General features: G+C 39.6%; 1 protein-coding gene across 2 annotated transcripts in view; it reads left to right on the top strand.

Moving 5' to 3' along the window:
• Positions 1-23,827, top strand: part of LOC120776053 (hemicentin-1) — a 203,808-nt gene that overhangs the window by 26,600 nt on the left and 153,381 nt on the right. The window lies entirely within an intron of this gene.

Here is a 23,827-nt window from a genome sequence, read left to right as displayed (position 1 = left end):
GAAGGGTTGAAGTCCTACCATGTTAGTGGATGCTGCGAAACTGGCGAGCTCATCAGCCTGTTCATTCTCGGCTATATCTTTGGGACCGGGCATTCAGATGAGATGCACTCAGTAACGTTCCAATAGACTATTCAACCGTTCTCTACACTCATGCACCAGTAGCGGTTTGATATATTAACACCTTACGTATCACAGTTGAGTTAATGAACGAATGGTAATCGCCCCTTCAACTTGTCTTTGGTGACTATAGCAGAGCATTAGACAGCATAAAACGCGGAAGTAAGTATTTGGGAATTGTTTCGATTTAGAGGAATCCCTGAGAAGGTTACAACCTTAATCAAAGCACAATGCTCAGACTACAGGTGCAGAGTACTTCTTTCAAACATTGTACACATATCCATAGATGGCAAGCTCAGAGTTAACTACTGAAGCTTAAATAAACATCTTTCCCGTTTTCGGATAATATTTGCTTATGGTCTGTGAAGCATTCCAACATGCAAGCAAAACTTAACGATTTATGCGCCAAGTCGGGTAGTGTTCTTTTAAGAATCAACATCGACTAAACGAAATCAATAGAAATGAGCACAAAATTCAACGACAATTTTATACTACTAGACAAAGAAATTGATCATGTTGAAGGCATGAATAAGAAGGTGTGGGGCCTAACGTCATCAACAATGGCGATCTGTATAAAAAGTGCAATTTGGAACCCATAGTCAACTATATACAACTAGAGATGAATACGTCACACACAAGTCCAACAACCTCTTGATAGGAGCCTCAAGAAAGTTGTAAGAGAGACCGCCCTAATACCACTGGTAGAAGATCATGAAGCGAACTAAGGATGCTAGAAAAAAACAGGAGCAGGTGGAAATGCTTAATTGAGGCCCAATGCTACAATGCCATATACGTACATGAAATTTCGACAATGATTTTTATTTCAACTCACCGCGTTCATCAGCAGTTTAAAACATTTTAGAGCGTTTAGCATTATATTCTTTCGAAAGACCATGTGCAGAAAGTTGTACTCTTTCTCGAAACTACCGATATATCTTTTGTAATCACAAGTACATTTATTAGCTTAACTATGTCTATAACTAAATCAGAAGGTAAGAGTCACTAATGATGAACATCCATCAAAAAACAATTTATTAGTTTCTTTTAGTCACGTTGTTTTCTATGAGCAATCTTCAAGACGAACCAACGTTACTTATTAAGGAAAATAATCTTTAACTTCAAATTTTCATATCAATATCTCAAGAACTGAGCGACTAGTTCGCTTATATACAGATGAACGGATAGTCAGTTGAACCTAACTGTTCCGACTCAATTCGTCACGTTGATCACTTAGATGTAACTATCAGAGGTGTATTGTTTAGACGTGTGGTTTTCATAATGGCAATACTTTTTTCTGTGTTAGTCTTTTTAATAGCTGTTTCAGGATTTATACTCAGTTTGGCTTGCCAATTTATAATAAATTGACTTACTATACTCCGTATTATCTTTTGCATTTCGATTCCGATTTTCACATTAAGTTATTTTTCAGCGATAGGGCTCACTTTTGTTTGAATGGGTATGTTAATAAACACATTTTTCGTATATAGGATAATGATAATCTGCAAACCATTGTTGAGATGCCGTTAAATTCTCAAAACTCACTGGTTTGCTCAATGTGCAGAGGGAATCATTGGTTCGTATTACTTCAAACAAAAGCCGGCCATAATGTTACAGCCTTTGGAATGACATTAAGACATGATTAATGACTTTTGACTGAATTATAGGATGTTGATGTGGATCACCTTTGGTTTCAAAAAGACGGCGCTTGATACCATTCAGCCAACGAAGCAATCAAGTTATTATAATACTTAGTAATGAGGTCTATTTATGATGATTATATAGTGTCTAGCAGGGTTCTCTGCTGTTTTCTAAGTATGAGGAAAAGAACTTCGTCTACAATTTCTAGTCTGCCATCTTAAATGACTTCGTTAAGAGTTGATAGGGCTTCTTCGATCACCGAAGTCACTGTCCAGTATCCATGATGCCAAAATAATGCTCTGTACTTGTTGGGATGAGCAGGGCGTGCTGTATTATTAGCTTCAAAAACCGAATGAAACCATTAAAGGTGAACGCTACCGACAACGCCACATCATATTTAAGTGAGTCATTGCTAAAAAACTCCCCGCATTTGCGATTAGACGCAATGCAATCATTTTCTAACACGATAACGCACCGGTCATTTTGCAAGACCGGTGAAAAACTATTTTGAAAACAGCTGTAGGGAACTTTTACCTCAAACGGCATATTGATCAGATCATGCCCCTGCTGACTACCATTACTCCCAGTCGATGCAGAACGCCAGTTCAAGTAGTCTAGTAGGGTTGCAAACCCTTTTATTTGCAGTTTCGATTAGGATGTTCGTCTTGTGACACTTTTTATATAATTTTTGTTATAGTATACTCTGGTTATGATTTTTAAAAGATTCACGGAGAACTGACCGCAAAACAGTAACGTACAAATGTACATACTCAACTGCATACAAAATGGCATTTGTGTACATGCCGGCCATTGCTATGACGTTGCCTTCTTACAAATGTTCATGTAGTAGGATTCACGACGCCATTTTCAGTTCACTGTCGTGCTGCTGCAGTCTGTCGCGCTCATTGTGTTCAGCACTTCATATACATACATAAGTCAACGACTGCAGTCGGATCTAAGTTTTCGCTTTATAAGCTCTCTTAAAATTACTAAAATTTTATTTAAAGTGAGACTATACGAATATGCCGTTACTTTCCAACATCTTAAATCATATTTTGCCGGACAAGACGCGCCTGCGTTGAAAAAAAAAACTGTTTGCTTACTTCCGACTTCCTGCTCTGCTTTCTGCGGTTATAATTTTATGTGGGCCAAATAAAGAGCGAAAACACTTGCTCACATTTTAAGGCGAAAATATGCAGAAATTTAAATTTTATTGCAAGTTATGCACATGTTTATGCATTTAGCTACCATATTTGTTCACTAACTGTAAATTTAAGCATAAACCACATGCAGCAACACAACCAACTGCGCTCGAGGTGAATGACACTGCAGTAAGTGCCGTTATGATAAAACTGTATGTGCCTGTGAGTATGTGTGTGTGTGCAGAGATTTTATGATTTATTTTTAAGAATTTGCATATATTTGCCTACAAATAAAGCTGTGCTTTCATGCTTGCGCACCGCATAGCAGAGCATGACACGAAATAGTAAAAATAAAATGGCATAGAAATAAAAATAAAATCAGCTAGAAGGTGTGTGAGTGTGCTTGTGCATGTGCCAACAATCTGAATTCAACGAAAATAGTTTGCTATGCATAAAATTTGTTTACCCGGGCAAAAATAGGAAATTGCGTAAAAATGCGTTGTTGTATTTTGTTGTTATTGTCACTTTGCCAAAATGTATTTTTAAAAAGCATTTTAGAACACAACTGTTGGCGCGTACATATAATAAGCACACACACACACGCACACAGTTACGCGCCGAACATATGTTAGGTCACACACATGGACGCACACTCGCACGCACGCACGCATACGCAACGGTAGCGCGGAATTTCTGGCAAGGAGAATTAAAAATCTAATTTGCTTTATGATTAAAGCGCCAAAAAATATTCGAATATTTATGCATGTGCGCTTTTTAGGGCGCGCCGCGCAGAGTGCTGGCGGCCATCATAATTCCCACTTGGCGCTTCTTTCGCTTTCGCCGCCGTCACTTTCCTTCGCGATTTACATTTACATGACAGCAGCGTCAAATGTGATCGCGTTAGTGTGTGTGTTGTGTTGCAAGTAAATGTGCGCGCAACAAAAAACTGGAAATCAAAGCAAATATTTGAGCAAAACCTAAGGCGCGCGCACACAGACACACACACAAGCGAACAGCGTTCGCGTCAAAAAACTGCCAGCGCCGCGAGCAACGCGCTGCGCATCAACAAAACTTGTGTACAGCTGACGGGCGTTGCGCCAATGGAAAATGACTAATGTGAAAACCCCTTGAGTTTTGAGTTTTTCCCATCAAAGTGCGCCACACCCCCCGCAGCGACAGCACGCCTCATCGTCGCGCGCAAAATGTCGCAATTCGTTTTTGATCTAAATCTGGTCGCGCGCACACACTTATATGTACATATGTATCATAAGTGATCGCTTTGAATTTGAAATATACGCGCTGCGTTTGTCTTAATATCTTTCGATTAAGTCATGAAAAATTAAAAATCGTATTTATTTTGTTACGCTCACGAAATGCACGAAATGAAATGGAATGAAAACATTTGTCATTAAACGATTGTTTGCATTGTGCAGCGGTGTAGCAGCACTCGAAATGCGGATGGAAATGTTTCATTATTCATAATGTTTTGGTTTCAAGGTACTTGCATGTACTGCTGATGTGTAAAAATTCAGTTATTAAAAGGGAGAGAGATTTGTTTTAAATAAAGTAGTAAGCTATAAAAAATCGAAAAAATTACGTTTTTATATTTGAAAAAAAAAAAAAAAAATTCAGCGGATCTCAGCCACTATTTTACCTTAATATATCATAGTATAACCCATAACGCATGCATGTTTCAATAGTGATACTGTAGTTACCAAAAACTAATATTGAATATAAAATGTTGCCTACATTTAAGCGCAGTGTTGCCTACCTTCGGGCGTATTTTCAACTGTATCTCTCATATTTTAGCTGAGAAGCCCATAACTTAAAACTTCAACAAAAAATCAGTGTGGATAATTTACAACAACTTCTTACAATATCTAAGAAAGATGGATTTCAATTTCTTGAAGCCTTCTTAAAAACTAGTACTTGTTATTTCTACAGAAAACTTCCAAGAATTACTAAAATAAATATGTAATTCATAAATTAACTTAGAAGCAGCAATAAAGAAAACAATAAAGCTTATTGTATAACGATTTTTCTATAGTAGTTATACCAGGAGGATGCAAAAAAAGGCAAGTAGATTTTGCTTTTGTTCTTTTTCTCCTTAGTGTAGTGGTTTTTCGTTCAAAAAGCTTAATTTGGACGTCTTTGCGACACAGCATCTTTGGATCCTTAAATAATTTGCAGTAACTTTTTAATGGGCTGTTTATTGCCTTTCCTCTCTCCCAAACTTCTGCGCATTGCATCTCTCTCTCCAATTACTTTCACACTTCATCTATTTCTCTTACTTTATTATTCTGCCACACTTTCTCCCACTCTTTTTGTGCAGCTAGAGTGGTCTTGATATAACTTTTTGCTTCGAAGCGAACCCTTTTACTTTAAGCTTAGGTTAGTATGACAGGATAATAAGCCACGCATAGACCGTGTACCAATGGTCAGAGAATGAGCACTTCTTGAAATTAAGTAGAGTTTTACTACTCTGATTGATATCGGAGCTGCTCCAACGCGCTTAATGGGCGTGCTTCATTCTAGCCGCCAGCCTTCGTAGCACTGCCGTAGGTGCCTTGCCTTCTTGTAACATATAGGAGACTGCAGGGAGTATAAGCTCATTTTTAACACCCTTTTCTACCAAAACTGTCAAGTTTTCTTAGGAAAGTAAGGTCAATATATAAATATAGATTTTTGATAAAAGTTGTATAATTTTGTGGCTCTAGCCCGAAGACCACATTACGCGATGTTATTAATGATTCCTGGACCAAAAACGCGTTGTCGCCGCCCTTCCATAGGTTGACAAGAAGTCTGTCAGGAGCAATCAACTGGAGTACCTGCAGTTTCGGACCCTCAGAATCCTGAGTGGATATCTTCTTTACCCTCTGAAAATCAAGTGATTCCACTTCATCTTTCTCTAGCGGGTTAGCTAAGAAATACGCTCCGAGCCATCTTCCTGAACCTCGTGTAATAAATGTCTTTTGCCTTCTTATTGATCAGGAGGATGTAGCTTTAGCCTCCGTCTTCATATAAAAAATTATCCACGCCCAATATTCTCCAGTCGCTAATCGGAGGAACCGGAATCTGACGTTGTAGTAGGCTCAGCGCATGTTCCGGACGTATGATAATGAAACCGCTGGAATATTGTTGTAGTCCATCTCCTCCAGTTTTGTGTTTCGCGATAGATTCTGAAGCGATCTGAGAGCTTCCTTCACATGTTTCAGCGATGGATTGTCTTTGAATTTCAGTTAAGTAAATCATACTGTCGACATTGCGACTTTTCGAGAGAAAAGTTCTGCGAAAGATTTATGGTCCTTTGCGCGTTGGCCGCGGCGAATATCGCACAGTACCCGCCGGGAGAAGCAGAGGAGGAGGAATACCTTCACTTCGTTGGAAAGGCCAGGTGGAGAAAGATCTGGCTCCGCTTGGAATTTCCAATTGGCGCCACGTTGTGAAAAGAAAGAACGACTGGCGCGCTGTTGTAAACTCGCCTATGACTGGTTTCTACGCTAGTAAAGAAGAAGAAGAAATCAAACTCCTCTACGCCTAAAAGGAAGATGAAGAACCATCCTGCTCCATACCTGACGGCATGGCTGCGTTTGGCACTAAGTCCATTCACGAAAAGACGGCCTCCTATAGCTTTCCCATAATTTTCCACCACTCATGTGACATATGTCCTAGGAGCCTTCTGTGATCGATGAGCGACACGATGAGATGTCTGTCGCCGCTGCTTTGGACTTTGCCGGCTTGTCGTCCGCGTGCCTACGGTTCAATTTCTGAGCTAGGTCTCTGCATTTTCTCTTTTTCATGGGTTTTCGTCAGAGAATTGCTGTGGAGGCGCTCAGTATGCAAAAATATTGTAGCCAAGTAGAGAACCTGCATTTTTTGTGTTGTTTTACTAAATCGAATTAGATGGTGAAAATAAAGCAATATTCGAGTGAAATACATATTAAGTTATAGGACATTCAATGTTTACTAATATGTGTATGAAAAATAAAGATGACACAAGCATATGAAACGAATTTTAGAAGCCACTTTACAGTAACTGAAGCAGAAGATAATAGAAAAAGAATACAATTATTGAGAAATTAGCTGCTCAAGAGGCTTGGAAATAATATAATTTGAAACCTAAAGCTTTCTTTGATTTCAGTCTTTTTAGCTTTCTGCCGAAAAGCTCTTCAGCCGACTATAAAATGTGTCTGAAAACAAAAGCAATTCAAGTTGATTCAATTGTGCATTTTCCAAAATCTAATTGTTAATTTGTATATGCCAAAAGCAGTTAAATCATTGTCCAGCAGCCTTAGGGATATCCTCAAACTCACATATACACACAAACATAGACACATACAGATTAAAATATTTTATTTACTGAGCATCACTTTATTAAAATGAGCTTTTGAATTTCAATGCAAGTATTTGCGTTTCCGCCGCTGTGTCTTCCTCAGCCACTGTCTTTCTCAACTTAAAACTGTGAATGTGTGTGTGTGTGCGTGCTCTTGTGTGTGTGTCTGCCAGCAATTTTTGCAAGTGCTTAATATCTCCGAGCAGTAGATACTTGTAAGAATTGCTTTCGAGTGGACACTTCACTTGCAACATAATTGAATTTTACCTACAACGCACACACACAAACGCACGCACACACAATTACAATTTGTCAAGTGTGTCTTCACTTATTATTATTTCATTTAAGTTCTTCACTTGATTTTATTTCCACTTTGTTGTCCGCCTGACAGCAACAACGTCCGAGATGTGTGAAGAATGCTGCTGAAATTTTCCGAATTTTATTGAAAATGAAAATGTATCATGTGACTGCTTGAAAACTGTTGCTAACATGGTCATCCGCCAGAGGGAAGACATCAACTTAACAATGCAAACACACACACTTACGCGCAAGCACACTGAGTGAGCAAGCGTGCAGCTGAAGTGGACAATTAAATCTGGACAATTACCGCACGCCACTCGATGCGTTGTCATTAAGTTCGTCTTGCCTGCTGGAGCGGCTATAAAAGTGCGCTTATATTGATGTCCAACGTCCTGCCGTGTATTCCCTTATATGTATTTGTCTGAGTAACGGCTTTTCCTGCGCATGGACTTTGGCAGATATGACACACGCGAAACCACTTGGCTGAAAGAAAAGCGCGGCCGCGCTTTTGTCGGATGTCTAGTGGCTGTCTTTGGCGGTAGACTCCCAACATGACGGCGGTTCAACGCTCTAGTGCGTGTTGCGTGGAATATGATATGTTGAAGTGCGGTAGGCGACTTGTTGGTAGTTACATGATTCCGAGTTTTCAGCTTCAATAGCCTCTGCCATATTGAAATATAAGAGGAAAGTGATTAAAACCATTCCACATACGCGCCTTAAAATAATCTTTAAAAATAAATATAAGTTCTTTTTATGATGCTTCCAACTGATTATACTATTCGATCGGTTCGCATATGTCTCGGGAACATTTAAGTTACCTGTAGACCATCAAGGTCATTGTAGAACTTCGCTTAAAATATCCAAGAAAAATTAATCTGTGACTATTACTCAAACTTTCTTTGACACTAGCTTACATTTATGACAGGAGAACGCTTTATAAAAAGTCCAACGGCTGTGTGAAAGCTCTTGAGACTCTTATTGATTTACCTATTATATATGACATCTTTTTTTTTGTAGAGTACTAAAATAATCTTAGAAACATGGTTCTCTGGAAATAGCCGTAAACTACTAAAATTGGATCACTAGATCCTCATAGATCGACAAGGCGTTTTGAGCTTACTACAAATTTCAGTATCTGTCTGCCCCAGCAACTTCTCTTGGTTCACCAAAGATGTGTTTACCGATTTATTTTAATATCAGTCTGGCAAAAGCCGACCGGGATATTGACTTTGCTAAGAGCCAGTAGCTCAGGTAACCTCTTACAGTTCACTCTTTACCAGAAAGATCTCGCAGTCGCACAAGTTCTGGTTGTTGACCAGCATTTGCCGAGCGCACAAGAGGTCAGAGGAAAACGAAATCGCTTTGAAATAGTTTGAATCGGATTAAATTGGGGAAGCGTGCTTTCCCTAGCATGCTCATTGGCTTTTCAGTTTCCGGTGGTGCTGCAGTGACCACACCCATGCAAGTGCGATACGAGTATGGCAGAAGCTTAAAGCATGCACTTCTCGACTAATTTTGAACTTACAGTACTTAAACCGCACTTAAATCGCTAGCTTGATGGCAGCCAAAATCGGTTGAAAGACGTTACAGTGGTCTGATTGATTGAAACTAGAATTGATGGAAAGGCCCCGAAAGAGAACTTAACCTACTCACTATTTTAACTTCAACTCATCCGACAGCATCCGCAACCCTTATCTAACCGCTTCGCCCGGCCCATAAATTCCTCGTAAGGATATGAGCTGAGAAAGAATCGTCAGATAGAGGTTCTGCAATGCACTGATCTAGACTGTGAGCAATGCAATCGAAACAGTGGAATACTTTAGTAAGTCCCTGACCGGTTGCTCTCATATACCCAGCTTCCCTAAATTCAATAGGAACTGTTGATTTTTCTATAGTTCACTTAAAAAAATTAGAAGATTTTGACTTCGGTTGGTTCGGGTTCACAAAAATATTTTGTGACTCCATAAGCTTTAGAATGTTTTTCAAAAAACGTTCGCTCTAAAACTCTTTCAAAAAAGAGCTTTATCTATCCCTCTTTCTTTCATGTGATGATTTTCTAGTGCTTCTTAAACACACTATACGATTTTCATGAAAGCTACCTCACCACAAGTAGATTAGATTAACTACAGTTGCAATCGTCGAAGCTTTTGGTCTTCATCCTTATAACACCAGACGAAGAGAATATAAGAAATAAATGCCTACAATTTATAATACGCCGCAAAAAAGCGTTTCGAGCTGAATTCACAGAGACCTTTGAACTAGAAATAAACAAATAAATAATTTTAAACAATTATGCCTGTTTCTGGCAACGCTCAATTTTGGCGAAACTCGACGGCACCCCCTACTTGATGACGATAAACATGTGATTAACTGCGCTGCTTTAAACTACTCGATGGGATGGGAAAAAGTCCAAAACACATTACTTAAAAGATTTTTTTGGGGTGACAGCGGGTGGAACTGATGCTTTCATGTTTATTGTTGCCTTTTTATGGCAACAAATTCGTTGCTGTCACTGTGCGCCACATGACAAACACAAGCGGAATAAGAAAGCCAGCTCCTCAATGCGGCGTAGCCTACAGTGTGGGAGCGCAGTGCAACAGCAACAATAATAAATAAAAATGCAAGCAGCAACACGTTATGCATAAGTGATTGTCAACATTTGCGTTGCACTTGCTGGGCGCATGTTGGCGCGGGCGGCGCGGCAACGCGCTGGCATGTCAATGCATCAAACAATTTTCGTGCGCTCACACGCACATATGCGCGCATATATGTGTGCGCAGAGTATGCATTAAAACTGTGGTGTTTACTTCTTATTGTCTCGCTGCTGCTGATGCGTAAACACTGCGGATGATTAATTTTGCCGCTGCCGCTTAATGCTGCGCGCGCCTTAATGATGCGCGCGTTTATTTGCATTCCGCAGCAGCGGCGATTAAACGGAAAAGCGCATGTGGCTGCGGCATGCGGGTTACGCGAGTTCACATTCAAGTTTAATCACAAAAAAAAATCAAGTACAAAATCCACAACATGTGTGGTGCAAGCGACAGTCGCGCCCCTTTCACAACACGCACAAGCAACCGCCGCGCCACCGAACACCTGCAGCTACACAGCAACATTTTAATTATTTGTTTGCGCACCCAAAACGCTGTTGCTTTTGATGATTTGACATTAATTCCGAGAAATACTCGAAGCGCAAAAATAAATAAATGAAGAAATGACGCGCGTTTGTATGTAATTACATGCCAGCGACTGTGTATGTCAGCGCACATACCCGTTTGTTGCCATCACTGCAACAAATACCTCATGCATTTACAAGTGCGCGCGTAGCGCCATCAATAAATGAAGCGCGCGTAATTAACTGTATGCGAAGCGCAGTCAACGGGAATTTTAAGTTGCAACAAATGCGCAACACGATGCGCAATGGTGTGTTTGCGTTGGGCGGTGAGAGCGCGCGCGCGGAAGGCATACAATTATTTCCAGCAAATAAATGTAGCCACAGGCGCAAGAATACAATCGTGTCTTATGTGAGTGACGCTTGTGCGGGCGTTGCAGGGGAAATACTTAAAAATTCAGCAAAATAAACAAAAGCAGCAAAAGCAATCATACGCGCATGTGTATGTATGCAAATGGACACAGCAGCATGAAGTCCACCATCCGCTGCGCCTTTGGCATTTTCAACGCGCGGCATTCAATTTTAATGAGAACGTACAACATGCGGCGCGTGTGTAAATTTGTATGCGTGTAGAAGTGTGTGTACGCGCAACTACTTGACAGCCGCCCCAGCCCTACCACCACTGTATATACATATGTATGCGCTATATAAATTTTTGTCGAAAGCAGGACAAGTGACTGACCGAGCGCCAACCGCCGCCACCGCTGAAGTTGGCGCACATTTACTCAGCGAATTTCGGCGGAATTGAAATAAAAAATGTATGACAAAATTCATATTAAAAGCAGAAGAAGTAAAAGAAGTCAAAGTGGGCAGCCCTCAATGTGCCGCAGGACATGCGAACAACGACGAAGCGTCTGCCCACTGCGCCCCTCAACACCAGCGTGCTGGTATGCATTCAGGTGTGAGAAATTAAAATTGTTCGACTTTTTCCTCCTTTGTTCTAGTTATTCGCCTGACCTGCTTAGCGCCGTTAAATGGTGGTGGTACGTGAGTGGCAAATATTTATTTTGATTTACGCCGCTGCCATTTCTGATGCCGGATTTGTAACGGAAATGAAATGCCTACTCACCGACAGCCCACAAGACATTTTGATCCAGATTTAATGTGATTGGTGGTGATGCCAGTTGGCGAGTTAGTGAGTTCTGCCTAAGCCATTGAAATGATGGGAGATTGTTATAAAGACAAAAACAACAACAACAAAATAATTATTATTGGGAGTGACACAGCATTGCTGGCGTGACGTGCTGGACCTTGCGGCTACGCAGTAAGGTTTCTACTTAACACCTGGAGCTTAAACGAGCATTGAATGAATTTGCTTTGAGCCGACGGGGAATTTGCTGGTGTCAGTAATGCCTGTCTGGAGGAGATTTTATCTTCATTGACTGCTAATATATTTTCGTGCCAATTATTTTTCTCTTCTTCTTCTTGTGTGTATGAGTTCAAGTAAAGTCTTTAGAGAGAAAAAATTTGATGAAAAAATTGTGTGAATTTAATTTAAGTAATGACAATATGAAAGTATCGCTCTTTATAAGAAATTTGCCCCAAATCATACAACTTTCCGCCGTACAACTATGTCAAAGGGATGCTTAAAAAGGAGCTTGTCTCATAAACTGTACATCTTTAAGACCATTCAAAACACTGAAAATTCAGTTAAGAAAAAATTTTTAAATTTTATCTTAAATTATTTTAGAAGAAATGTATTCCGGTTTACAATTACGAGGAATTAACTTGAAGAAGACCAAGCGAAAGAGGTTTGTTTTGCGGTGAGTGAAGGCAAGAAAAAGTACCATGGCTTCTTCGCTCCGTGGGAACTACGTCGCTCTTAACAACTTTACATTAGAAAAAGTTTAGGACTTTTTAAATCTCGGAACCAGCATAAATTCCACATATGATCTAAGCCCAGAGATCAAGCGGTACCGAAAAGCAGATCTCTCTATCGACGAACAAAAAATATGTTTTATAAGTCTCCATTATTCTCATCATATCATACGTGCGGCGCAGAAACAGACGTCAACCCGAGATGAGTAAGCATGTGGAACATACGAGAAACTTTTCTTTGCAAGATCTTTGTAGCTGACGAATGCTGAAGAAGATGAAAAAAGTTCAACGAACGCGCTGCAGCGAAATGGTCTTTCAACTCGAGACACAACGAAAGCAATGGCGCCCACGTATCCAATGGAAGGACCAGGTGCATTCGACCTGTCTGCCCTTGGGATCTACAACTGGCGTGACGTCGCCAAAGGTAGAGGCAACTGGCGAAATTTTGTGTTTACGGCCCAGACCTATCCAGAGCTGTGGTGTCAAATAAGAAGAAGAAAAACTTAAAGTACTGAAGATCATTCAGAAACACAGAGAGAGGTTGAGTTTTAAAGCCATGTAAAGTATATGTTCTAGAAGTTCTTTTTTGCAGTTAGTTGAGGATTTTATTTGACATATTTAGTGTCATCTGAATTAGGTCAAATGTCCACCGTTTTGTTCGATAACTTGAGAAGTAGAAGGTAATTTCATTCAAACCACTCTCATAGAAACTCTACTCCGTATTTTCGAAAACTGTGGCATTTAATTGTCACAAGTGTCTTCTGAAGAGAGTTTTTTCTAAGAAGAACCATAGAAACCATAGAAAAGAACAAGTGGTAATCAATTGGTGTCAGGTCGAAACTGAATGCATAAACATTTCCAATCAAGCTCTCGGAGCTTGTAGCGGTTTACTATTGACTTGTTTGGCCCGGCGTAGTTCTGATGTAGCACAACTCCTTTTCCGTAGGCCAAAGCAGACCGCTTTTGATCGATTCCTTCCGTCAAGCGGTGTAATTGTTGAAAGTAAAGATCCGCATTAAGAATCTGGACTGATTCCTTGCCAAACACATATCAAAACCATCCTGACCGTCAATCTAAGCTCAGTCACAATTTTTGTGGGCTCACATACAATCCTTTTTGGTTGACTTTCACGTAATTGGATCGATTTCGAATTTCGATTCAAGAGTTGTTTTGCGTTAACTCGTGTGGTACCCATACATCGAGCCGTCGAATTGGTTTTTTGTGCAATATTTTGCTCTTGGGAATAAAAACTGTGCTTACAAGACATTATTTTATCGATAAGTTCGACAATTTCTTCCACTCAGAGCCCAGAACGATATAAGACATCAAATTTTCAGTATCAGGGCCTTAAACACCAATTACATGTTCAGCCGCTTGGTTTCCCTTTTAGCCTTTATCAAAGAAATATGTGACGTATTTTCTCTTTGCTGTAACCCATTCCAATCGTAAAACTGTCCGGCGATCGGTTTTAGTACGAAAACTTGTCTTTCTAATGTTATACAGTATAACCCTATCGCAATGGTTTCAAAGGGGTTTAATGAAATCTTCTATACATATAAAGGATTCCCTCTATGAGTTGAATCTGAATAAAATCTTAAAAAATAGTTTTTAGTTAATTTTGAAAAAAGTAATGTTCCCCAAAGCTCGGCTATTCGATAGTACCTGCCGATGTCAGGCTGTTATTTCCACTTAAACAAAGTCACACGCTATGCTAAACCATCTTTTCGTGCCAGATAAAGGCAGCTAAGCCTTAACCATAAAATACTTAACTAACCACTTCGAGCTGGCTTACTGGGTAACTGGAATGCAAACTGAAGAATTTAGTAAAAATTTCTTAACCTATGCAACTGATGGCTAAGTTAGATTTACTCGTTAAACTATCCAGAGAAATACGCCTCATATTTTTCTTACTGAGTGCACAAATATTTTCCTTTGCCTTTTCAATTCCCCAACAAATTGGCTACTTCGAAATATTGCACAGTGCATTTACGACTCAAATGGAAATCAAACATAAATTCTACTTCTCGAATTGTAACTAAACACAACACACACAAACACAAAGTGATAGAAAAAATAGAAAGCAAGCGATGCTAACACACATGTGAGCCCATTGAAAGGCACCAAACAACAACAGAAACCGATAAAGCAGCAAAAATTTATTCCCAACTCATCGTCAGTGTTGCCTGCATTCATCCTGGTCGTCTCCTGCACGGCCCCCTTTGGCGCCTGCAACTCGTTTTTAACCCGCTGTTTTTCCGTTATCGTTCATGGCCATACTTTGTGGCAGCATCAGCGCTGCTTTGTATGCTGCTCATGCTTGAATAACGCAACATGACTGTATAGGTATTGTTGTTATTATTGTTATTGTTCGGTTGCATCAGCATGGTGAGCATTCACTTGCCGCTGCCATTCAAACTGATGCCGGCCAACGTTGGCGCCACCGATGCTTCAGCTGTTAGGCCATACAACAAAGTCAGCATTTCCGAAATGCCCAGGAGCCGCACACATACACACATATATACAAATACATTGAAACAAACACACACGTGCATGTTGTGGGGCATACGTGAGCCAACCGCTGCTTGCATCTTTGAGGTCCTCGCGCCAACCGTACAATGCCAGTAAGCATCCTAATATAACGGTGCATGTATAAGTGACTGCATGTGTGTGTGTGTGTGAGTATGTCTTTGATAGGCGGTTGGGCGTGCCGTGGCAGTTGCACGTGAGTGGTTTTCCTTGCTTGTGTGCCTCTTGCCGCAGCAATCTCTTAACATGCATGCGTTGTTGTTGTTTATTGTCGCTTTTGTTGCTGTGTATCACAACACACACGCACACATACTCGTGCACATTTCTTTATTGCCAATGTCCTTGTCACTGCTTCGCTGCTGCTGCTGATCTGGGGTTATGGCTGGCGCTGCCCGTGCCGCGGTCAAAGCGGTTTGCTGCCGTTGCAGCTGCCCAGAGTCTCTCTGTGTCCTCATACAAGTATGTACTTGCATGTGTGTGTGTGTGTGCGCTTCGTGCTCGGCAACTTTATATGGCGAGCAATAAATTGTTGTTATTAGTTTTGATATTGGGTTTGATTATTTCGCTCCTTTGAATATTATTTGTTGCTTTGCCTCCTTGCCGTCATAAAAAATGATTCACGGTACTCCTCGAAGAAGAGGTCATGACTACTGATAGCTTTCGTTGAGCGTAGTTTATTTTCCGTTTCTATTTTCTTCTTATTTTGAGCTTTCATTGGAAGCGCCCCGCAAGTGTTATTGCCGATTGTGGAGTAGACATTTCAAACGGAAAGCGTTTATTTTTATATATGGCTCATTACTCTTCGCATTCAAGCGGCATTTTGCTGAAGTAGGCTTACTTGTCACAATACAACATTGTAGGTATAGTATCTTTGATAGAAAAGCTACAAGAGATCGTGCTTTCTGAACTGTTGGAAAATTTGAAAGAGCTTTAAGAAAACATTGGTTCACCAAATAAAAAAGATCGGTAATTGATTCTCCTTTGAGAGATCTTTAAAAAAGTGCAGAAAATGTTAATTTCGATTGCACCGAAGCTATAATACTCATCGCAGATGCATTTCTTATAGCATAAAAGTGTATAAAAAGATATATATGTATCTTGATTTTTATAGGTCACTTTGTATAGCAGCTATATGTTATAGTGTTCCGATCTGAACAATACATTCCGAGATTATAGGGATGTTTTGGATAAGAATCTGTGTTAAATTTTGTGAAGTTATCGTGTTAAATAAAAAAGTATTCCATGCAAGGACTTAATTTTAAACGGTCATTTTGTATGGCAGCTATATGCTATAGTTGTTCGATCTGAATGATTTCTACGGAGACTGCAGTGCTGACTCAGAAAACAACCTTTGCCGAATTTCGTGAAGACAACTTGTTAAATAAAAAAGTTTTCCTTACAAGGCCTGATTTTGATCCGTCATCTTGTATGGCAACTATATGATATAGTGGTCCAATCTTAATAATACATTCCGAGATGCGAGCGATCTTTTGGATAATAATCTGTGCTAAATTCCGTTAAGTCTTCCAAAAAGGAACTTGATCTTGACCGATTAGTTTGCATGGTAACTATAAGCTTTAGTAGTGCGATATCGGCAGATCCGATAAATGAGCAGGTCCACGGGGAAAAACGGGAAGTTTTAGATTAAAATCTCAAAAACTAGTCCGCGAATATGCGCGACGAGCATATCTAAAAAGACATAGCTCATCAAGCGGTATTGTGTCGAACTTTCAGAACCAAGTTGCTCGATATTTTTGGTACAACCGAATTCAAAGGATTTCAAAAGTTCGAGACTCATAGTGGATTGTAGCAGAAAATACAAACTTCTAAGTTTTGAGTAAATTAGTGAACGGTACGAAAATATTATTTATGGCAACTGAGAAGGATTTTAAGTATGAAAAGTATACCTAACTGTTGGTGGTAATGGATGACAAATATTATTTTGTCAAAAAACAGCAATTCTACTTCAGAATACGACGTGATTCTCCTGAAGTCTAAGGTATTCACCCAAACTTTTAAAAATTGGGGGAAAAATTCAATAAACAGCGAATAACTAATGAATTGTAATAGATTTTTCGATCTCTGTCTAAAAATGCTACACCGGAAACTTAAAAGTTTTTTCTTTCCAACTTTGTGAAGATTCAGACAGTATTCTTGAAAACTTCCATAGCGATGAAACACTTCCGAACATTTCCGTCGTTAGATATTCAAACGGAGGCCACTCGTTTCCTTAGTTGCCACAACAAGCTCTGTCTTTTGTTAAATATCGGCTTGCTTGTAGTGAGTGAATCCATTAAAACTGACAATATTAAAACCCAAATCGCGGTTATTGTTTCCTGGAAGAATGTTTGTTAGAAGAGCTACCTCGAATCATAGTGAATTAATTTTTGCACTAACGAAACTGCTACTTTTCCAGAACGTTCTTAACCCTAACTACTCTCTGCCTTAAGATACTAGAATTTATGTAAAGAAATATTTATCTAAAAAGATCAAAATTACTATATAAATAAGTCATCACAGTAACCAAGCAAACTGCTTTGATTCCAGGCGAAATTTTTATATTAAAAAAAACATCACGAAAATCACTAAATTTGGATTTAAACGCAATAAAGCGAATTAATAACCCTTGCGATCAACATCAACACCAGCGACAGCTTTAAGCTGCAAAATGGTGACCTACTAATACCGCCACACAGCCGCAGCTTCGAAGCGATAGCAGCCAGCTACGCTGTAAGACTTAAATTTATTAGATAAATTCCTAACGAAAAGCTCCACCGAAATTTAAAGCAAATACAAGCTTTCCGCCAAGCAAAAATTAAGACCTGAACTCGTTACATGGCAGCGACAGCGAACAGCAGGCGCGGTCGTGCATGCCGAAACTTCTTCTCAGCTCAACTATTTTCCATATTCCATTATCTATTTTCCCTCAACATGACGCTGCATACAACGAGCGACGGCGCAGCGTTCGAAAAGTGCGCAAATTACGTGGCAGCTAATAAATCCAACTTAGCTACGAAACTACATGCAACCCTGCCTGTGCATAAACGTATAGTATGTATGTTTGTATATAAAATATTATAACAACAAAGGCAACAGTGGAAATTTGTACATAACCCTGCACTCGACAGATAGCTCTGCGAGTCGCGCAAGTTTGGTGAATGCAAGCAGCTACCAGCGCCGAGCGCCGAGCTCCGGCTCCAATTTTCCAGCTACCAAGCGCCAACGCGCAGCAAATCACCAATGCGCCGAGCTGCTGAGAATTTTTAAATTATGCGAAAATTTGTTTTGCCAAGGCAAAGGGACAACGCCTGCTCGCGCACCGAACTTCCTGCAACCGCTAGTAGCTGGTACGGGCTGCGAGCACTTCACCCGCAGCCTGCCATTCGCCATGTCGCCGCGTCGTCGTCACTTTTGCATAATGTAAATCTCGACTAATTCTTATAAATTATTTAATAAGAAGTTAAATGATTCATTTTAAGTCCTCGTCCTAAGTTCCCGTCGCTGACAAGCATTACTTGCACAACGACCGTCCTCAGCGCGCTGCGACCCCGGCTCGAGTTGACGCGACTTTGGTGGACTTGGCGTGCCACCGGCGCTGTGTGCGCTGTCAACTGTAAGCCCGAACTGAGTGCAAATGAGTGGGTGGTGTTTAGTGTATAAATCACAACGCACCGCTGTCCCACCGAACTGCACGAGGCGTAGGGTCGGCGGTCGGTGGTCGTGGTGCTACGTGCAACAGTTGAAGGCATTTTTCTGTGTGTCACGAATAGTAAATTAGAAACACAACGGTAATGAATCTTAGCACGTTCGAAGATGTATTTACTCCCCGCTACAACGAAATGACTACTTGCCAACAAAAACAACAGCAGCAATGCGAGCGCAGCAACATCATTGAAAGCTGTCTTTTGGCAGTACTAATGAGTTGCCTCGCCACAAATTAAGCGCAGCTCTCGCAACTCGGTCACTGTGGTCACTTTGACAGTTCGGATACGCGACGCACACAACACACATATACACTGCCGTAAGTCAGGGTGTGTGTGTGCGTAATTTTGCTTTGCGTACGTGTTGTCATTTGTCTGTTGCAACAAAACGTCGCCTCGAGACAAATGAAGTTACAAATCTCTACTTAATTTGCTGGTCATTTTGCTTAGTTTACTTCCCCGATTTCAGGCGTTTCGGGCTACGCCGCACCTGCCAAAATCAAAACTTTTTGATTGGCGAGTAAATTAAGTCGCAGACTTTTTGCGTTTTTCCTATCGTTGTTGCTTTAATTTCTCTTGTTCTTCTTCTCTAAAAAGTTGCTAGTTTTTTTTTGTGTTTTTTCTTCGAAAAGTTCCATTATCTCGTTGTTTGCTTAAATTAGAGTGTGCTCCGTGCGTTTCAATTAAATTCTCTGCGCAACAATTTTAATAAGTTTCCTGATTTAGACAGGGTGTAAAAACTTTTGGTGTCTTCGTTTGTACACTGTTTCTCACCAGATGCTCCCAATATAATTTTATGTCGGTTTGAGGTTCAAACATTCAAGAATCAACTACTTAAACAGAAGAAATGTAGTTTTGATCAGATTTCATCAAAGTTAGCTTAAGTTGCTACTTATTATGGTAGGTTAGGTTAGTCTAGTAGGCCAATAAGCCACGAATAGACCTGTTTTGGTGTTTCGCGATACCTGAAGGAGTTCGGTTCCGAGGTGCAAGAGCAGTAGTCAGTCTTTAGTATGCCTGCGCTTGACGCAAATTTTAACATAATCTGGGGCTTCAGTATCGTTATCTTCTCCAGTGTATCATACCGTGGGGACCCCATATGCTTACAGTGTAGTCTAGAACAAGTGCACAAGTGCCCTATTCTATTCATTTACTTAAAATATTCATATCAACAAAAAATGGAGTTAAATCTCGATTTGGATTAATTCAGCGACGGTGAATAGATTCCATTGGGGACCAGTATTTATCGATGGTATGGAGAATTAAATATAAAGACAAATTACATAAAGGTCGTCCAAAATCAATTATAATCCGATTTGGTGCTGCACGCAAACTGATATTGCAAGAACGTCATGCGACTCTTTGTTAGACTGATTGACGGTACCATCATAGATTCAATATTTTTAGATATTTTACTGTAAAAAAATTCATGTGTTAAAATAATACGGCAATGGTATTTCAAAGTAAGTCTATGGAATTGTTAAATATGATGAATAGTGGATTTATGATCGTATGAGTCCGAAACTAAAAGGCAGTCGACTGTATGGGTGTTTCAAAATGAGCCGAATTCAACAAAAACTGTGCGCGTGCGAAACACTTCCAAGCAAATATGCTTCCCTGTTTAAAAAAAAAAAACTAGACATGTCGCAACCATACTAATAAAACGGCGCAGAACAATAAATTGGAAGTGGCTTACAACCATTTGAATGTCAGTTGGCTTTCAAGAAATCATGAAAACCAGTCACGGAAGTTGGATCAGATCAAAGCGATTAGATGAGTCATCCTCCGTATAGTGTTGACTTGGCACCAAATGGCTTCTTTTTAATTCCATGCGAAAAAAATAAACGAAGAGTTCAACGTTTTTGGACAACTGAAAAGGCGATTGCTGCATTCAGAACTACTTGTTCTCTAATTCCGAAATATAAAAGACAACCTACATATGTATGCAAAACTTTCTCATTTGACAAGGTCTCTTCACAAAATTTGGCTTATGCTATTGCCTAAAGCAATGATGCAATCTTCTTAGAAATTGTTGAAATCGAGTCACTATAGCACATAGCTGTCATACAAACCGAATAATTGGTATCAAACTAAATGTTTTTTTTTTGTACACTTTTATGCTATAAGAAATGGTAAACTTTTCCTTGTTTTAAATTTTCTTTGACCTTAACAATTTTAATTGCCCAACATTTGCAGAGTTTCTTTAAGTAAAATTAATCTCAAAATAGCTCTGTATATTGTTTGGGCTATTTCTTTTCTGTTGCTGAGCAACGAATTGCTAAGGAGATCGAACACAACTTGAAAGAAAATGAGAGGGAGAGAGAGAAGTGGTTCATAAGAAGATGTTTATGTTTACCGACCATGGGGTTTGTTAGGTTAGCTATATTTATCTCGAAAAAATGGTCGGTTAACATAAAAATCTTCTTATTAACCACTTTGACTAAGCAAGACTAAGGTTAAAGCATATTGGATCTTACCACTAGTGATTCGAGTCAAGGCGAACTAGTAGTTTTGAAATCAATTGTTTTAGCAGAATTGATGGATGCAAAATGCAAGATATGAAAATGAAATTATAAGTACGCTGATTCGATTGTTAGTTTTAAACATACATACTATACAGAATTTACTGTAAAATTCTAGGGATGATTTAATTATCAGAAAATTCCACATCATTACATAAGTGAGATAATTTTTTTTCTGTGACCGTCACTCTCTAACCTATACAATTAACCTGAAAGGTATTTCATGTTGAAAGCAAAAACATAAAATAAGTAAGAAATGTCCTTCAAAAGCAAACTTGTAAAATCGAAAACAATGTAGCTTATAACTCCACCGCTGTGCTGCACACACACATGTGCTAATACTCGTATATATGTATGTGTATGTCAAGTTGGGTTGTAGTTAAAAACTTACTGACCATGACTATTTCACTGCAAAGCCACATACTTTGATATGCAGATCATTCTACTTTTTTACAACAACAAAAAAACCTTATCTTTCCTCGACCAATTATTCATATGTAAAATGCTAATGGTTTAAATTAGAGGACAACCAAAGTCTCGCACAGACTACATAAATTTGCGAGTTAATGATAAATAAACTTGCCATTAGCCACAAGGCTTTTGTGCGACTGCCAACTAAACGTAAATGTGCGTGTTTGCATATATGTGTGTGTGTGTGTCTGTGTCTGTATATGTGTGTTTGAGTGGCTGCGTACACGCATAAATATTCAAAGAAGCGGTTGCTGAAAAAAACACACAGGGAAACGCTTTAAAGGATATTTGCTTGCTGAACTGTATATATACACACACATATGCATAGCCACACTTGCGCACGACCGCAAAATATAAAGGCAAAGTGTTGAGCTGCACGGCCGCAATGCAGTCAGAAATTGAAAAGTGAGAAAACCGCCATTAGGGTCAGCTGTTGTGACCCCTCCGTCCTTCCAGCTGCCAGCCAGCGCTCGGTCACTTAAATTCTCACAACTACACGCTCGTCCGCCACACACTTGCCAGCGTCCGACATGTGGTGTAACGGGTTTTCATTAGTAGCTGTGTTCGCTTATAGTGTGTGTGTGTGTTTATATTTCATGCCGCAGTTTAGTTAGTGGCGGTTGTATGTGAAAAAGGATTTGGTTGGGCTTTAGCGCATTTACTTGCAGATAGATTTTTCATAAGCGCACTAACACACTCATACAGACGCATGCAGTGAGAGCTGGACTAAACTATTTATTAGATGCTAGTATTTCTAATTAAAATATATAAGTATTTATGCATATTTACAACATATTTAAACTGCGTTAGAATTTTGCCGTAGTCTCTTAAGGCTTTGCTTCACCCTTTATCCTCTTCATTATGATTGGTTCGTGAGCTATGATTACTAAAATATTTGGTGGCACGCACCTCCCTTTATTCATAATATAGCCACCATTATGTTCAGCTAAGAGCCAGCAGAGTTTTTCGCTCAAAATCCGACCGGACATCACTTTTCTGCGCTAAAGCATCAGCACCTACATACCTTGACAATCCAACGCACTTCCACATAATTCACCGGAACTAACGGCACCTTCATTTGAGGCTACTCTAACTCACTGTGGGTTGTCATAATTCAGCACACACACATGTACATAATACGTACCGCAGTGCTTTACTCGCCTGTGCCTCCTGTAGTATACCCCCTTGTACGTAGTCTGTGTGAATTCACATACACCCTGTGTAATCACAATTAAGTCTTATTTGCATAGCACATATCGGTCTACGTTTTTGCCTTTCTTCTTTTTTTCATCTCTCCTTTTTGCATTTGGCTTCGCTCTGCTCGCTTTTTGCTCGTCGCTTACCACATTAATGGCAATCTTAAACGCTTTGCGGCTCAAGCGTAAAACAAATAGGGCAAATTTTAAATTTATGTTTTTATATGAGTTAATATTTATCTTCATCATTGCTGCGTAATTATGGCAGTGAGATCAAAGTGTTGTGGAGAAGCGTACGAATTGCGCGGAATTATCTGTGTGTGTGTGTGAATGTATGCGCATGTGTGCCGTGTGGTAATTAAGCAACAAGGAGTGGGTTTATATAGGCTTTCTAAATATGGAAAGCATACTTTTGGTATGCATATATACAAAGTCTGTGAGAAGGGGTATACATATGTAAATAAGGACGTGTTGATTAACAATCTTTTATCTGCTACCTTACGATCTCTATGTTTTTGCATACATTTGAACCAAACGTCGAAGCCCTTTTGATGGCAAAGACGTCTTTCGAAGCATCGCTATCGTATTTTTTTCACATTTCTCTCGACCAATCGACATGAGCCTATTTTTGAGCGATTGACAAATCGTGTGTGTTTTAACGTTAACAAATTTTTCTACAATAAATTTTTTATTATACAATCAAATGTTAAAGCAATATTGTATGTCTGCTGGTACCTCTAATTTCTATATCTCACGATAGACCACATAAAGTCTTTGCAATAACAGTTTGAGCACAGCCATAATAGTTTTCGGACAACCTTCACGAAATTTGTAAGTAGCCAGATTCAAACATTAAGGCTGCCAAACTTCGTAGTACAAAAGGTCACCTACGTA

This window comes from Bactrocera tryoni, chromosome 1 (assembly GCF_016617805.1).
Source record: "Bactrocera tryoni isolate S06 chromosome 1, CSIRO_BtryS06_freeze2, whole genome shotgun sequence".
In the NCBI taxonomy this organism is placed as follows: Eukaryota; Metazoa; Arthropoda; class Insecta; order Diptera; family Tephritidae; genus Bactrocera; species Bactrocera tryoni.
This window is presented reverse-complemented; position numbering and strand designations above follow the sequence as displayed.